This window comes from Neomonachus schauinslandi, chromosome 4, assembly GCF_002201575.2.
Source record: "Neomonachus schauinslandi chromosome 4, ASM220157v2, whole genome shotgun sequence".
Classification (NCBI taxonomy): Eukaryota; Metazoa; Chordata; class Mammalia; order Carnivora; family Phocidae; genus Neomonachus; species Neomonachus schauinslandi.
In genome coordinates, this window is record NC_058406.1 from 141483892 (window position 1) to 141499342 (window position 15451).

At 37.6% G+C, this 15451-nt stretch overlaps 1 protein-coding gene and 1 pseudogene across 1 annotated transcript in view; both read right to left on the bottom strand.

Moving 5' to 3' along the window:
• Positions 1 to 15451, bottom strand: part of MMP16 (matrix metallopeptidase 16) — a 272184-nt gene that overhangs the window by 201200 nt on the left and 55533 nt on the right. The window lies entirely within an intron of this gene.
• LOC123324608 lies at positions 3852 to 4016 on the bottom strand (annotated as a pseudogene).

Consider the following 15451-nt stretch of genomic DNA (forward strand, 5'->3'; position numbering starts at 1 on the left):
ATAAAAATAAAGTTGAATAGCATTTTTAATAAGAAAATTTCAGAAAAAAAGTGGTTTTCTGCTTCTTAACAAGAGAAAAGAATAAAATGTGACAGAATTTAACAGAGTTGCAGGAATTTAAGTCACATTTCACATCATCTTCCAGAATTTTTAATTATATCCCCCAAACATTTTAAAATGCATAATAAAAATTAAATTAACTTAAAACTCTCCTCAGGATATTCAGCCTTAACACTTTGGTCCAGTCAAAGCAACATAACTGATTATACAAGTGTAACATTAATTTCCCTGAGTGGTGTATGTACTTCTAGCTTGAGGAATCTAGCAATTTTTAATACTTATTTTCTCAAAATAAGAGCAAAGCATTTTAAAATTTCTTTTTCGAAAGAAGCCAATGTGAAGTAACAGTCATGTAAACCAGAGGTCAGTGTCAAGATTTTATTTCTTTATTTATTGAGAGAGAGAGTGAGAGAGAGCATGTGCATGCAAGAGGGGTAGGGGCAAAGGGAGAGAGAGAGAGAGAATCCCAAGCAGACTCTCTGCTGAGTGTGGAGCCAATGCAGGGCTCCAACCCATGACCCCAAGATCATGACCCAAGCCAAAACCAAGAGTTGGAGGCTTAACCAACTGAGCCACCCAGGTGCCCCATGGACCATTGATTTTTGTTGGTGGTTTAATGCATACATTTCTATGTAAAATAATAAATGAATAAAAATATAGCCCTTCTTTTCTACATTTCATGTAAATACCTGTAAATCTACTTAGTAGCCACATTTCCAGTTCTAGGTATTCACAGCTTACAATTTTAACTTTTATCATTGTTTTCCACTCATCGTATTTTCCCCAAAGTATATGATCAGTTCTTTTCTGACAATTTTCCCTATTACCTTAAATAAATAATGAATTACCAATGTCACTGTTTTGAGTTATAACATTTTTTTTAAAGATTTATTTACTTGAGAGAGAGAAAGAGCATGAGCAGGAGGGAAAGAGAGGGAGAAGCAGGCTCCCCAACTGAGCAGGGAGCCAGACATGGGGCTTGATCCCAGGACTCTGGGATCATGACCTGAGCTGAAGGCAGACACTTAACCAACCGAACCACCCAGGCGCCCCCTCTTATGATATTTTTTATGGTTTCTGTCAAATGAACATTGAGTACGCTTGTGCACCAAAAACAATTTTGTATGGATATTTACTTAGGAATGAAATTTCAGGATATATATAATCTAGATGGCTGTAGTCACTCATTCTTGCTGTATAAGAATAGCTTTTAATTCTTGTTCTTTTTTTTATATCCAATGGGCACATCTAAAAAAATCATAATTGGGTTGCATTCTCTCCATATATTTGTATCACTCTAAAAAGTTGACTGTTTATAAATTGAGTGTAAAGGGAGAGTCTGTAAAAATTTGGTACATAAAATGATAATGCAAATTAGGTATCCTGACACCTGGTTCAAGCCAAACAGATTTGAAAAAAAAAAAACACTTGCTAACCAAGTAGTAGATTTGAAAAATAAATGAGCACATGTCTGAGAACTGTGAAGAGTAGAAATGAAATTCTGATAAGGCAATTCCTTAGGAAGACAGTTGCTTCCTTAATTAAAATTCAATTTTCTTTCTTTCTATCTACTCCTTCAACTTTATAATATATTTATCAGTTATTTGTAGAAATCTTGGTTAAACAGCACATCCAGCAGCCATTTGACACTCTTAGTACTATTATTGCCATTAATAATATTCATTTAAATGATACTGTATATTTTTCCAGGCCTTTTATATACATTTAGTTTTATATACATTTATATACATTTAGTTGTCACAATATCCTTCATAAAATAAGATTTTCCTGGAGGTAGAACATAATCCCCCACTTTTTAAGTGTGGGCTATATGCAGTAACTTCTTCCCAAAGAGTATAATACAGAAGGGGGAAAAGAGCAATTTTACAGTACAGAACCCTGAAAAACACTACCTCAGCCAAATGATCAAGATTGACATCAACACAGTGATAAGTCATGTTGACAGGATGTACTCTTAATACAATGTAATGAACATGGTACTTTTCCATTGTGGTCTTCCTCTTAACACTGGTAACCTCAGTCTAATTGTGAGAAAAACATTAAACAAATACCAGTTAAGGGGCATTCCACAAAAACATCTGCTACTCCTCAAAAGTGTCAAGGTCATCAAAAACAAGGAAAATCTGAGAAACTGTCATTGTAGCAGAGAGGTGCTAAGGAGATATGGCAACTAAATGTAATGTGGTATTCTGGATGAGAACTTGGAACAAAAACTGGATGACATATAAACTAAGTAAATCTGAATAATATGTGGACTTTAGTTAATAAGAGTATATCAATCTTGGACCATTAATTGTGTATCGCAAATGTACCATACTTGTGTAAGATGTTAACAATAGGGGACACTTATTCTGGAGAATATGGGATTTATCTGTATTATCATCACAACTTTTCTAAAAAATAAATCTATTTTAAAATAAAAATTTTGGGGGCATCTGGGTGGCTCAGGCCGTTAAGCGTCTGCCTTCAGCTCAGGTCATGATCTTCAGGTCCTAGGATCAAGCCCCACATCCGGGCTCCCAGCTCAGCGGGGAGTCTGCTTCTCCCTCTCCCTCTGCCTCTCCCTCTACTTGTGCTCTCTCTGTCTCTCTCTCTCTCTCAGATGAATAAATAAAATCTTAAAAAAACTAAATGCTAAATAAAATAAAATAAAAATTTTATTTGAAAAAAAGAGGGAAGAATTCAAACACACACACACACACAACATGCACACACACACACACACACGTCCTAAGTTATAGTTAGAAAACAGAGCTTTTCTGAGATCAGGTTATCCGTCTAGATCATTAATAGAAGCTGAATTTAAACCAAGAGCAGATTTTCAAACCTAAAAGTAAAGCTTTCCTCTACTATAACTGCACTTCTCCTTGAACACATTCATTGTAAATAAAGGTTTGATACATCCATTTGAGTTAAAAATAATAGATCCTTACTTGCCGATAGATAAGCAGGAAGAGAAGGGTTAACTGTAATTTTTAATATATGTGCATCGAACACAGAATACTCCTATACTCATACACACCAAGGATGGACAGCTGAGCAACAGTCTAATTTTGCCACAGTAAAACATACAGCTTGGGCAGTTTTGTTTTGTTTTAATGGTGGAATCCAATCATTTAGATCCCAATTTCTGCAGTGATGGCTTTAGGGAACTTTTCTGCAGATACTAAGTTTCATTTTCTCCTACTCTATCTTTTCATTTATCCAGAGGTCATGCTTATCTCTCCTCTTGGTTGAACCTCAAGGTTGTCCCAGCTTATCTTTGTAATGTCTCTGCACCTGGTGTCCCTGATCTTATTAAAACAGCTCATCTCCTGTTTTCAGCTTGTGATTTTTCTAGCACTATTTTTAACCCATTTATTCTTTTTTTTTTTTTTTAAGATTTTATTTATTTATTTGAGAGAGAGAATGAGAGACAGAGAGCATGAGAGGGAGGAGGGTCAGAGGGAGAAGCAGACTCCCTGCCGAGCAGGGAGCCCGACGCGGGACTCGATCCTGGGACTCCAGGATCATGACCTGAGCCGAAGGCAGTCGCTTAACCAACTGAGCCACCCAGGCGCCCTAACCCATTTATTCTTTCTTCACCAATTCTTTGTTGTATAGTTGAATATTTTTTAAGCCAAGCCATGTTATAATCAGTAATGTTCTAAATGCTTAAAAATAAGGGAAAAATGCTTCTACCATATTATTCATCAAAGACAAGACCTCTCTCTCTCTCTCTCTAAAATAAATAAATCTTAAAAAAAAAAGATAGAACCTAACAAAATTACTGTTTTATTTGTAAAAAACAATTTTATTAATTTACAATTAGCCTGTATCTAACGAGAATCAATCTTTCCAGCTAGATGAATGGGCTAATGTTCTTTCTTTCCAATTAGCAATAATCGTGCCTCGGATAAACCTCATTGGCTACGATATTGCCACTGCACAAAGCTGTTTTTTCTTTCCAAAATGAAAAACTGAATGGTCAAAAAGATTTTTCATAACAACCTCTGATGTTGAACGCCCTAAATATGTGAGCATGTAACCTAATGCTTTGTTTTCTCTTTAAGCCTCCTCTGAGGTAGGATTTTGACCTCTTTCCCACCCTAGGAAGGGGAGTCCAAAGACACTCAGAATACAGGAAACTTGTTCCTGAATCTAACCCCAACTTTTATATACCCACACTCAAAATTCTAAATACTGGCCACTAAACCAGCATAGCCACACAGCAAGAAGACCAGTCAAAAGATACTGTTGTTAATACTCCTGAAGACCCTCGGTGCCCAGCAGCAATCTGTACCTTCATGAGTCCTCTCTGACAACTCAGTGGCCAACATTAGTCACTGCCCCTACTGCCCATGTCTACCCAGTATAGCAACTGCGTCATGGACAAGAGCTCAACATCTGGAGAAACAGTTTCAGGAGACTTTGGGGGAGATATCTGGAAGCAGAGCACAGGGGCAGAGTCCTAAGCACCAGTGTACAGAGGTCTTGATGGAAAAGGGAGAGTTCTGGGCACTGCTAGTGATTGGGAAGGTGGGACGCAGAGGGACACTTCTAGACATATCAAGCCAGGCAGTGACCCAGTGGGACTGGTTTCTTTGATTTCTGAGTTTTGCATTCCCAACCCTACCTTTTATCTCTTCACTTCTGTCAAGGAAAAAACCAGAGCTGGACAGTAGTTAAAGCAGTAAAGACCGATTTTATTCAGGACTATTGCAATAGGGGAAAAGAGTCCTCAACATGCAACTGAGCTCAATTCCAAATACTGCATGCAAATGGGAATTTAGAGCCATGGCGGGGGGGGGGGGGGGGGGGGCGGGATCAGATGAAAAATTACTAAGAGGAACCATGGGGGGTAAGGGGAGTTCTAGATGAAAAGGGTTCTTGCCAAAGACAGGCCAGTGTGATCAGATAACATCTGAGGGATGGTGGAGGATAAGCAACCTGATCACCAGATATTGAGGGTGATCACATCAAGGGTGGGGAGATACTGGTTAAATTGGCCTAGTAGTCAAGGAAATACACAGATGGGCCTAACACAAGATTCAAGATCCTGGCTAAAGTTTGGTCAAACAAAGAATCTTTGTCAGTCCTCATTCTTGTTCAAAGGAAACAAGAGACATTCTTTTCTTTGAAGAAGAGAAGAATATAAGTTTGTTTCTCATTTGGTTGCCTTCTGTTCATTAAGGAACAATTGAATCATCTGTTGGGACCTGGTAGTAAAGGGTATTTGTTGGATGGTATTAGAAGCCAGGCATTTAATGAAGGGAGTTTATATGAGAGTAAAAGAAAAACAAAGATTAACAGTTAAAAATCCACTTTCTAAGTCCAGAGGTAAACCAGTCAAGAAGATTTCTAGATGCTGGACTTAAAGTAACATTAGATGGTCGAGTGAGGACAGTACTGACAACCCAAGAGATAACCTGGTTTACAGTCTGAATGTCTCTTGTGATGGCACGGGGTGTACTGGGGAACTTTCTGAGTACCCCATACAGCAACAGGCACAGAGGCTACCCATACATGATCTGTTATGGGGACTTCCTTGAAAGTCTCTACCAAGTCATCCAACTTCAGTTTGCAGGGCTTTGGGAAGAGACAGTTTTAGTTCTCAATGATTCCAAGTCAGAAGGGAGAAAAAGATGGCATTAATTTGGAGAGATGCAAGCTGATATGGGAGGAAACTAGAATTCAGAATCCAGTCTAGTTTACAGGGAGATAACAAAACCTTCAGACAATGAACAGGACTAGAATTTAATACTCATAAAGGCAATGCTATAATTTTCCATTGAAACATAATTTTTCTCTCTGCAGTCACTCCCATTTCTATCAAAGTAAAATTAATTTGTTTGCAAAATAAGTCTCTTCTCTTTAAACTTGGCCTGATTATTTACATAAATGCAGCAAGAATAGTGATTGACCACATAGGTCTTCTGAGTTTGCTCTGCTGGAACTCTTCATAATCAATCTCAGGTTGGACTTTTAAAAGCCTCTCAAGGCTAGGAATCCAAGGAAAGCAGTCGCCATCAGATCTTGCCTGAAATACCTATAAATTTGAGTGAATTCCTTTCCTCTTGAGGTCCTCAAAATATCCTGAGGTTCCTGGGCCTGCCAGGAAGTGACCTTCCTTACTAATCTATAAAGCTAGAAACTCTACAAGCAAGATACCAGGCAATTTTTCAAAGGGGGGCTTTATTTCAGTCAAAGTCTTGGTATTATAACTAACATTTCCAATTGTGACCTGTTATAAGAAGAACAGATTCTTACTGAACTTATGCAAATAATGATATTACCATGAAAATAAGAATATCCAATAAAAGTTTCTAAGTTCTAGAGGGATCAGATAAGGAGTAAAGAGAGATGTTTCAATCCTGTCCACAAAGGCATAATGTACCAAATTTGTTGTAAGTTACACATAGCTGAAGAGAGGAGGGAAAAGGTTTCCTTAAATCTGAAAAACAAAAGATTAAAGAACCAGCAATATTTGAAACAAGAACTCATAAAAAACATGGAGCTTGAACTTACAACCCCAAGATCAAGAGTTGCATGCTGTACTGACTGAGCCAGCCAGGTGCCCCATCAATTCAGTGGTATGATTTTAAAGTTATCAGAAACCTGTACTTATCAGAGTCATTTGTATGAATTTCTTCTTAGATGAAGCACTTTTGCAAAAGCATCAGAGTAAAACTGATACTAACACAACTTCCCTTCCTTATGGAGACAAGCCTCTCACAAACTGAGAAGCCTAGAACTCTAACCCAGCCTCTGTCTAGGACTCTAACCCAGCTTCTAGAGTATACTCAGAGTCTAAAGAATCAAAATCCGTCCCTACCAGCTTCTTTGGGTGTTTGAACAGAGCAAGGGCTTAGGAGCTGGATTCACCAACAGACCCCCAATCAGTTAATCAGCAGTGAAGAATGTTTAAAGATATGTACTCAGGGGCCTAGGTGAGTGGTGAGGGGGTCCAATGATGAGCTGGTCCCATCTAAGTCAGGGCACCAGAACTGTCGAAGAAAAATCAGCGCTGGACAGTAGTGAATGCAGTAAAACCAGATTTCATTCAGAACTATTGCAATAGGGAATAAGAGACCTTAGTACAGAACTGGGCTTAATTCCAAATACACAGTGAAGGACAAGGGCTAAGGAACAGGGTGGGGGTCAGTGGATGGAAAATTACTAAGAAGAACCATCAAGGGTAAGGGGATTTTTGGCTAAACCAACCTGACAGGATTCTTAATGAAGCCAGAGTGATCATACATCACTTGAAAAATGGTGAAGGATGAGGGGCCTGATCCAATATCAAGGGGGCGGAGGGAAGGTTCTGGTTAAACTGACTTAGCAGAGTTCTTGCTAAAACTAGATTCTACAAGGAAATGACAGATGGGCCTGGAAGAAGGTTCAGGAGCCTGACTTAAGGTTGGTCAAGCATCCATCATTTTGAAACACACTCTTTTGTGAATAACTCCCCAGGTATTCAATATTCCCCCAGGGTGGGAGCATGGCTTAAGCACCTTTTTATCCCCAGGCAGAACTTTCATAAGTGTTTCTTGAATTGTTGAACTCTTTCAGTACAGAAACTAAAACTGAAATGTGAAGACCATCCCAGAAAGTGAGTGTGTAAAAGAATGACATTTTGGTTTAGTCTCAATTTGTTTTACTGCTGCTAACCACTTGAAGATGACCTATGGGATTCAAGAGCACAAGAAAACCTAGAGAAGATCATGATGTGAAGTTGGCAGATTTCTCACGATGCTTTTATTTTCTTGAATAATGTTATGCTGTTAAAAGACCATATAAGGTTGGCATTATAGAAAATAGCTAAGTCTAAAGTTAAATATTAAAGAACATTCAATTCAACCTTAAAGAGGGCCTTTGAAATAAAGCTGATAACCCTTGGGTGCAATTATTTTTAACTGTCATTATTTTGGTTCCACTGTCAGAGTATTGTTTAAAGCAGATACATAAACAGAGCTTTCATATGAACATATCTCATACTGGTGTCCTTTCTGCCACCAAGCCTGTCTCTAAAGTGACAGAGATGCTAGTGTACATTTCCCTTCAAACAATGCTGTTTTCATGAATGAAGGCAAGAAGCAAGACAGGAATAATGCAAATGAAATGGCCTCTTCCTAGTTCCCTGATCGACTTCTCAGACTTTCCTGTGCTCCCACACAGCTGCTCCCCTGAGGTCCCTACACAGAAACACAAAGGTTTACTATTAGAGAGTAGTAAAACCGAATCATGCGGTTTCTTTAAATGTTTGCCAGGAACTGCTGGAGTCAAATCTATCATTTGGTGAGTAAGGGTAATTCTGAAACAGCACAAAGTCCCTAGAAGAATCTGTCCATGCACTGAATTAGTTGAGAAGTGCTAGAGTTGCAGAAATTGGATCAGTTTCTTCCATTTGGCCACAATCTTAGTTTTCAGAGAAATCCTTGCAAAATTTTTGCCTATTTAATATTATCAAATATTAAATATTTTCAAAAGACTCACTTATGGTTACTTGAATAGAATTATTTTAGATGTCAACTATTCTAGTTCAAAATGTCTCATTTCATAAACAATGAAACTGGCTGGCACAGAAGTCAGACAACTTGCCCAGTGTTACACAGCTAAGGAGCCTAAGATAGCAACCCAGGTCTTCTGATTATAAGACAAGTGCTATTTCACCATGTCCTCCTTCTGTCCAGTAAACATTTCTGTGTAGAATAATAAAAAAAACTTTTTTAAACGAAGGTAAAGCCCTGAAACATAATTTGTTTTCCTCTCTAAATGAAGGAGTCTTAAAGTATCTGTAACTAATGAGGATCAATCTGATTTTAAAATACATCCAAAGAATTTGGCAAGTCTTTCCCAAAATTAAGTGATTGATCTATGGAAAATTTTCCTCCCAGCATATGAACTCCTTTTTTTGTGCGAACATGTTTAATCAATCATTTATGAATACCTTCTACCTGCAGGAAAATATCCTAGATGTCGATCGTAACATGACAGGCTTTGGAGGCAACCACACTGAACATATACCTTCTAGCCTATCAGTGGAAATAACTACATACTGTCAACTAAAGAAAATCATTACTTTTTATTTTATTTATTTATTTATTTATTTATTTATTTTAAGATTTTATTTATTTATTTGAGACAGAGAGAATGAGAGAGACAGAGAGCACATGAGAGGGGGAGGGTCAGAGAGAGAAGCAGGCTCCCTGCCGAGCAGGGAGCCCGATGCGGGACTCGATCCAGGGACTCCAGGATCATGACCTGAGCCGAAGGCAGTCGCTTAACCAACTGAGCCACCCAGGCGCCCCAAGAAAATCATTACTTTTTAATTTAGTAAACTATAAGATGGATAAGATTTAGACAAATATAATAGTTTGAACATCTACTATCAAAAACTGCTCTGAGCTCCTGCCTTCTTTTTGTTCTTTAAAGATGTTCAATAGTCTAGGGCTTTGGACCCTTTCTTGGCTTCTCCCAAAACATCAGGAAAGTCACACCTACCAACACGAGGGCCAGGCTTTGGCTTGCATAAGGCAATGGCATGCTGCTTTCCTTGGTCCGCCTTCTCCTCTACCCTACATGCATAAGGGAGTTCTTGGTTTCCTGCCTGGGACTGAGCCCCAGTTTACTCTCAGAAAAGAAACAAAGTTTACTTTATAGCCAATTCGTATGGCCTGTCCTAAGAAGAAAGTCAACCTACAGAAGTAAGCATATATATGTCACTTTATCTGTCATCACCTTGCTTTCCTCCCTTCTCTCTTCCCAAGCCGTCCTTCCCTAAACATCCTATAACACACACACACACACACACATCGGGAGAGTGGCAACACACTCCTAACTGGGGGGCACTGGCTTATAATCGCCCTAGCAGAAATATAAATGTCCACATTTTATGACCATGCTTTTTTTTTTTGCTGGAAGCGTTTGTTAGGTCACCACAGCTCAGTATTGTTCTCTCTTTCTTTCAGAACCTATTTAAGCAATTCTAAATGTAAAAATATGAGAGTTTTCAAAAATAAGAACCATAGATTCGTTACAATTTTGCTGAATTTCTTTTGTCCTACCCTCAATAAGATGACCACTGCTTTCTGTACAGTGTGTTTTCTCACCTTTTTCTATTTCAAAATTCAGTAATTTAATTTTCTTAAATGTTATAACTAGTTGTCACTTTGCATCTTTTTAATAGCTCTTCTTACAACATTTAATGAGGCTGAATATTATTTTATTTCAATGGATCTAGTGAATCTACACATAGAAAAGTTGGTTACACTTAAGCTTAAGGATCTGCATTCATTCAACAAACACACAAGACAGTCTTTGCTCTTAAAGAGCCCGGAATTCTAGGATGACAGCCCTATATACATAATAGTAAATACCTATGGACAATAAACTCTAGTGACCTGTACAAGGAAGAGAATGAAGGAAGGGTCACCCTTCAGGAAATCAAGAAGATTTACCAGAGGTCATGTCTATGCGGAATTATGTATGTACAAAAAGTGTAGCTAATGGGGAGACAAAAATACAAACAAATGGAAAGTTAAATATAGTTTATCCCTATGACCCAGCAATTGCACTACTAGGTACTTACCCAAAGGACACAAACATAGTGATTCAAAGGGGCACCTGCACCCCAATGTTTATGGCAGCAATGTCCACAATAGCCAAACTATGGAAAGAGCCCAGATGTCCAACGACAGATGAATGGATAAAGAAGATATGATATATATATATATGATGGAATATTATATATATATATATATGATGGAATATTATATATATATATGATGGAATATTCCTCAACCATCAAAAAATGAAATCTAACCATTTGCAACGACCTGGATGGAACTAGAGAGTATTATGCTAAGCAAAATAAGTCAATCAGAGAAAGACAATTATCATATGATTTCATTCATATGTGGAATTTAAGAAACAAAACAGAGGATCATAGGGGAGGGGAGGGAAAAATAAAATATGACAAAATCAGAGAAGGAGATGAACGATAAGAGACTCTTAACTATAGGAAACAAACTGAGGGTTGCTGGTGTGGAGGCGGGTTGGGGGGATGGGGTAACCAGGTGATGGGCATTAAGGAGGGCATGTGATGTAATGAGCACTGGGTGTTATATGCAACTGATGAATCACTAAACTCTACCTCTGAAACTAATAATACACTATATGTTAATTAATTGAGTTTTTAAAAAAATGTTAAATACACTTTATTACTTTTGACTGTTGGCATAGTTCATGCATCTAGTAAACATCAACTCTTTCTAAATAGATTAATTCCCTTTAAGGAATCTACCATTTATGGGGCTTAATATCTCTAACAGTAAAGCTTGTTCTAATTTTATTTATAACTTATTGCCATAAATTCCACTAGAATATAGACCCATGGGGACAGAGGTTGTTTGTTTCTTTTACTCACCAGTGCATGATAAGCATTAAGAACAATGCTTGATTCATATTATGCACTGAATAAATATTTGTTAAACTGACTAAATGAATGAATACCTTGGCATTTCATTTTTAGAAACATTTACAGAGTGTACTGCCTATTGGATACACTCGGTCTCACTCTCCAATTAAAGGTGATACAAAAAGGCTCACACCTAAACCTTGTCTTAATAAAGTTTACAATTAAATGGAAGAAAATATGAGGGTCAGGGACATTACTTCTCAACTCTCTGAAAGAAACACATTTTCCAGGAGGAAAAGGGTGGGCTGATGGGGAGGAAGAGTCGAACACATTGGAAGGGCACCTAACTTCACTGCCTGAAGCTAGGAAAGTCACACTTCGAGATGTTTCTCTTGCCCAGGACTTGCTTCTCATCTTCTCCTTCCCCATAGCTTTGTCCAGGCTGCGTGTGTTAACACCTCTGCTAAGTTAATATAATTTCCTTTCATGCCTGCCTTCAAGAAGAAAGATGATTAAAATGCACCTAGTTCTGCAGTCAGAAGCCTATACTTAAGATCAGTAGCTAAAATAGGTTTTCAATTTCAAAAACTATGAATAGCTTTACCAGAGTGAGTTTCCAGTGAATCGGCTGTAAGGCATACTAATCCATGTCTAACACCACATCAGGTTTCTCCCTGACTTGAAAAATCACTCTCTGCCTAAGCCCTCACTGTCCTTCCCGAACTCTCCCCCTCCTTAGTAGCCCTTGGTCTAAAACAAAGACAATCACTTAAACAACCAAGACTAAACAAAACTTTATGTACAAAAAGTATACCTTTTGAACAAAATTTTATCCTGTGATTTCCCCAACATGTGGTGCACAGTAAGTGTTAAATAACTGTTTACAGTAAGAGGGAAGAGTAAAGGCTTATAACTCCAAAAATATTTCCATTTCTAACCTGGACAAAATGAATCATGTTACTTTTGTTCTCTTATCTCAACAACTTAGAAATTCTGTTATTTCTTTTTATAGAGAGAAGGCATAATGTAATGAAGGAATACTGTAGGAAAAAAAAATACCTCTAGCTGATAGAAATCATTTAAAATCAAAATACTTGATCTAGTTCTACCTAATTTATATAAGTTACATAGCTATGATTCAGAGATTTCATCTGAACAATGTAGTAACTGTGGAAACCATCGTGGAAGTCCAAAGAGTTTCACATGGTAGCTACATGAAGAAGTATGCCCCCTACCTTTCACCTTTCATCATCTTCACTTATACATGAAGAAAGTGAAGGCTCTGAGGCACAAAGAGATTAAATGCCTTGTCTAGTAGCTGAATTGTTATTTCAACCCATGTCTGCCTAGCTCCAGAGTCAGGATCTTTAGGAAGCCATAGATGGATGCTATCTACATGTAGTATTTATATAACTCTCTGGATACTTTCTGCCAAGCCAAAGTGACAGCTTTAGGAAAAAAATAGGTTCAGCTACGAAATTAGATGATTTCTCAACAAAAATGTCTCAAAGAGAATATAAAATAATGATTAGACCAAAAGCTCACAAGTGTATTGATTTTAAAGAACAAAAGTGAAAATGATCATGTTCACATACTGGTAAGGAAGCAGTTTGTATACAATGGAAGGCATTTTATATTGTTACAGTCCTACTAATAGTAACACATTTACCATAATCTAAAGTAGTAATAGCACTTTGTGGAGAATGAATCCATCAAATCCTAGACAAATAATTAAAAATAGTGAAAAGTGAAATGTACAGAGATCCATCTTATTATTTATAATAGAAAAAAAGAAATTTTCAATAAATAGGATTATAGATGTTAATGATAGAACATTGATTCCATCAAAACCTATGCAGACACGAAAAATTCTGATTATGTTGAAGATTATTTTAGGAAAAGGTACCAATGTTTGCGGCACATGTAGGTCCTGTCTCCCAGCTCCAGCTACTACTAAGCATCCCACCTTACCCATCGACGTTTGTCTGTGGAAACAGAAACAATGAGTTGAAGCTGGATTCCTTAAATTTCAGTCATTCTGGTAAATGGATGTGAACAAGTCATCATCTAATAAGTAACTCAATTGTTGGCTCCTTGTTCAGCATCCAAAACACTTATTTATCGCTACTACTAAAGGTAGACACATTAATTTAACTGGGTTGACCAAGTGAAGTGAACAGATATCTATGGAAAAAATGTACACTTCAAGGAAGTAGAAAAAAACAGGCCCACAATGATATCATTAAAAAGAAACAGAACATTAAGAATACTTGAGAGGTGCCTGGGTGGCTCAGTCAGTTAAGCACCAGGCTCTTGATTTCAGCTCAGGTCATGATCTCAGGGTCCTGGGATCAAGCCCTGTGTCTGGCTCTGTGCTCAGCAGGGAGTCTGCTTGAGGATTCTCTTTCTCCCTCTGCCCCTCCCCTCCTAACCTCTCTCTCTCTCTCTCTCTCTTTAAAATAAATAAATAAATCTTAAAAAAAAATGAATACTTGAAGTGATAAAAATGTTTCATTCTTTTCTTTGTTTTTAAAGATTTTATTTATCCATTTCACAGAGAGAGACACAGAGAGAGAGGGAACACAAGCAGGGGGAGTGGGAGAAGGAGAAGCAGGCCTCCCGCTGAGCAAGGAGCCCAAGGCGGGACTTGATCCCAGGACCTGAGCTAAAGGCAGACACTTAACAACTTAGCCACCCAGGGGCCCCTGTTTCATTCTTTTCACTTTTGTTTTACTTTTCCACATTTCTATAATATTGTTCTATTACTTTGTAAAAAAAAAGAATACAATTTTTATCTGTATGGTCATTCATATGAAATATATCTCACAAAACATTCATATTTAATGAGTGCATGTTTGCTTTTGCATAACAAAGTAACAAATTAAAACATAATGAAAGTAAAAGACCTATTTTTTTTTTTAAAGATTTTATTTATTTATTCATGAGAGACAGAGAGAGAGACAGAGACAGAGGGAGAGGGAGAAGCAGGCTCCCCGCGGAGCAGGGAGCCCGATGCGGGACTCGATCCCAGGACCATCATGACCTGAGCCGAAGGCAGACGCTTAACCGACTGAGCCACCCAGGCGTCCCAGTAAAAGACCTATTTTTCTTGCCACTTAAGACATCATCAATTCATCTCACTTTTTCACCAAAAAGTTTTATATTTTTTTTCTGTTTTCTAGAGTCAATTATTGAAAGCCTCTGAATAGGTTGCTAAAACAAGTATACAGTGATTTTCTTTTTTTTCTATTTTGCACAGCCCTAAATGAGCATTCACATTACTAATAAAAACAGGATATCATCTCTCCATCGTCCAACATCTTAAATGACTTAATCAATTTACAAGTAAAATCCAAAAGACAGATCTTTTCTACTTCTGCCAAGAAGGAAAGCCAATTAACCCAGACCAAAACTATTAGGGGAAAAAAATCAACATTTTAAACAATGACAGTCAGATGAGACTTAGCAACTACAATATAGATAAAAAATTAGGGAAAAGAGTGTATATAAAGTATAAACATAGCTACAGAACTGAAAAATCTTCATGTTTCACTAATGAATTCTGTCATGTTCCTCAGTTAGCAGGCACTTTAACAACTGGCTATTAGCCTTCAATATCTAAGTGCTCTAAGGGTAAACTATTCCCATTTGAAAAGAATTGTTGGTTTCAGTCATATACAGCTCCCAATGCACTAAATGGCTAATTCTAATGTTGGTGATCTCAGGTAACGAACCCATTTCCAGAAACACCCTGTACTCAAGCACGCTAACAGCCCGTTTCAACAGTCCAATCTGCCATAGGCAAGGCTATTCACTGCATTTTGAAGTGCTGAATGGATTTAACACTTTTTGTTAAAATATGCCTCAAATATAGTACACATTTCCCTGCTTTATTGAGCAGAACATATTGATTCTGATTTAGTCATTCCCCTCAGTGTCAAGCGCATCACTATAAACCATCTAGGTAGTTAC